Consider the following 3608-nt stretch of genomic DNA (forward strand, 5'->3'; position numbering starts at 1 on the left):
AGCTCAGAAGTAGCAATATAGTAATTCGGTAATAGTTAAAATTGCCTCTCTGTAGATTTGATTTAAACAAAAATTGCTGAGAGTTAGAATTAGTATTTAACTGATTTAGCTTGGTAGTAAATGTGGTACTAGCACTGCATTTAAAACTAAATATTGGGCTGTCAACAAAGCATATATTTGTACGTATATTTGTAATTAATATATTGGTTTAACACTTGCACATTAATTTTGGAGTGCTTTAAACCTTGATTGCAATTTTTGTGCTGATACTGATTGATTCCAAAGAATTAGTGCACCTCTCATTTACAGGATTAGGAACCCAAAATGCACAAGCAGCCTTCATCTAGAGTGAACTGTAACAGATGATCCTAAGGAGTTACCTTTCCTTTACAATAGAACGGGAGTCAGAGTTTCCCCTTTCAAAAACCTGTGGTACCATTAAAGGTCTATTTCTGTATCTGATTATGTTTAAGGGGTTGTTGCAGGTTGTAAGCAAAAGTAACTGTTCTAAAACAGCAACTATGTTAGTTTAGTAATTTGTTTGGGTAATTTATCTGATTTATGTTCAAAGGTCAAAAAAGCTGTTCTACAAAGCCTAGACAATGAAAGATGCCATAAATTGTGATGTATCCAACAAAGATCATTCAGATCAGTTTACTTTTGAATTATGCAGGGTGCATCCTTCTAAAAAATCACATCGAGTGCACAGAACACAGTCCATATTTTAATATTTCAACTGGTCAAAGAATTGCTCTAAAACACAACCTGAATAAAGCAAATCTTACATTGATTTGACTAACGTTGACTGACCAAAGATATTTAGCAAGTATGTTCTTTAAAAAATTAGCAGTCAGCTGGCTCAGTGTTTGATTTAAATATTTTAGCAAAGCCAGATATGTCTTTCTAATTCAAACTGCTCTTCTGTTTTTGCCATGCACTGACACAGGCCTTCATTTACCATGTTATTTCTTATTCCCAACCTGCTCATGCTCAGATGCTGAGTTAACAAGACCTGCCCTGGGTCAGAACATTCAGTGCTTCCCAGCGATAAGGTCTTCTATCTGCCTCCTACTCTTGAAATACGGTGTAATATTCTGTTGTTGTTGTTGTTGTTGTCATTGTTATTATTACTGTTCTACTTTGTTTTATTTCCATTATTAAACTTTTTATCTCAACCCGTGAGTTTTTCTACTTGTGCCCTCCTGATTCTCTCCCCCATCCTACCGGAGGCGGGGGGTGAGCGAGCAGCTGTGTGGTGTTTAGTTGCTGGATAGGGTTAAACCACGACAGTCCTTTTTGGCGTCCAACGTGGGGCACGAACGGCTGAGATAACAACAGATTAACTAGAGCGTATTAAGGAATTTATATCTGTTAACAGTTGTAGATCACAATATTGATTCATCTGTTCTCGATATGAATTTATCTGATCTGCACCATGCTCTTGTTTTTGCTGTACCTGTTAAAGATTGGTGTTGGGTTTTGTAGTCTGCTGTGCTCTGCAGTGATTAGTGATGTTTTGCCTGGGAGATTCGTTACTAAAACACTGGCATTGGGGGTTATTTGGTATTTGGGATTTGTAATGAAGCCGTTACTGTATTTCAGATACCACCTCATGGAGACCATTAGCAATTATACCTCTTCCTCTGAGAGATTTTTTATGGAGGAAATAGAGAATGGCACCCTCACTACCTTCTTCTATGATGTCGTCTCTGTTAAAATAACTTGTCAGTACCTTGAACATCCCTGGGTAGTTAGGATACATCTGTTGGTATTTCTTGGGAATATTGTTTCAGTTTTGTCCAAGGTTAATAAGCAATTTAAGAATGTCATCCAGAGATCTGCCCCAAGGCTGGATAGTTATGAGTGGCAGGGTGAGTGGGATAGCATGGGCAAATGCCTAGGACGGTGGGCACCCCCAGTGTTTTGGAACTTCACCCCTGAGCAAGTGCAGAATCCTGAAAAATTAGTAGAATATTTGGAAAAAGTATGCTGTCACCCTGGCCATTCTAGGGAGACGCAAATCACTACAATGTGCTGGGGCCTGGCCCACGCCTACCGAGCCCTGTTTAACACCACTCAGAACCCCCAAGGGGAAGAAAAGGTATCTGCAGCTGATGACAAAGCAACAGGCCCTGTGGCTACCCCACCCCCCACAGCAGGCACAGCGGCTACTCCGCTCCCTGCGACAGAGAACCGACCCGTGTTGGTATCAGTCGCCCCTATACACAAGAAGAAATACACAAGAAAATCAGCTCGTTTAGTAAGGGATGAAGATGAATCAGGGCCATCACGAGAACAGGAGGAGGAGGAGGCAGAACCCATAAATGAGATGGTAACCACCTGATCCCTATCCCTGGGTGAGTTGCGAGATATGCGGAAAGATTTCAGTCGTGTCCAGGCGAGCACATTGTCACCTGGCTGCTCCGATGCTGGGATAACGGGGCCAGTAGCCTGGAATTAGAGGGTAGGGAAGCCAAGCAGCTGGGATCCCTTTCTAGGGAAGGGGGCATTGACAAAGCCATTGGAAAAGGGGCACAAGTCCTCAGCCTCTGGAGGCGACTCCTGTCAGGCATGAAGGAAAGGTATCCCTTCAAAGGAAGATGTTATATGCCACCCAGGCAAGTGGACCACCATGGAGAGAGGTATCCAGTACCTGAGGGAATTGGGCGTGCTGGAGGTGATTTATGATGACCTGAACAATGAGCAGTTATCCAAAGATCCAGATGAAGTCAAATGCACCTGACCCATGTGGCGGAAGTTTGTACAGAGTGCACCAGTGTCACATGCAAACTCATTGGCAATAATGATCTGGAAAGACAGAGAGGAACAAACGGTGGATGAATTGGCTGGCCAACTCCGGCAATACGTAGCAAGTCACTCTTCCTCCCTATGGGCCTGCGTCTGCTGTGGAGAAGCTGTCTCGGAAGGTCCAGCAACTCAAAGAGGTGTTTGGTACAGCTGTCTACCTTGCCCGGTCTCTCAGAGGACCCTTCTGTTGGGTTGCTGAGGGTCGAAGAACAACAGGTGCCAATCGCTACCACAACGGTGCACCGGCAGCAATATCGCACCAACCGAGACTCCCTGATCCCCATCCAGAAGCTGATTCATCGACTGGAGAGCCAAGAAGTGATCAGCAAGACTCGCGCACCCTTTAACAGTCCCATATGGCCAGTGCGAAAGTCCAATGGAGAGTGGAGACTAACAGTAGACTACTGTGGCCTGAACGAAGTCACGCTGCCACTGAGTGCTGCTGTGCCAGACATGCTAGAACTCCAATACGAACTGGAGTCAAAGGCAGCCAAGTGGTATGCCACAACGGATATCGCTAATGCGTTCTTCTCAATCCCTTTGACGGCGGAGTGCAGGCCACAGTTTGCTTTCGCTTGGAGGGGCATCCAGTACACCTGGAACCGACTGCCCCAGGGGTGGAAACACAGCCCTACCATTTGCCATGGACTGATCCACACCACACTGGAACAGAGTGAGGCTCCAGAACACCTGCAATACATTGATGTCATCATTGTATGGGGCAACACAGCAGAAGAAGTTTTTGAGAAAGGGGAGAGAATAATTCAAATCCTTCTGAAGGCCGGTTTTGCCATAAAAAA

Source organism: Calonectris borealis, chromosome W (genome assembly GCF_964195595.1).
Source record: "Calonectris borealis chromosome W, bCalBor7.hap1.2, whole genome shotgun sequence".
NCBI lineage: Eukaryota > Metazoa > Chordata > Aves > Procellariiformes > Procellariidae > Calonectris > Calonectris borealis.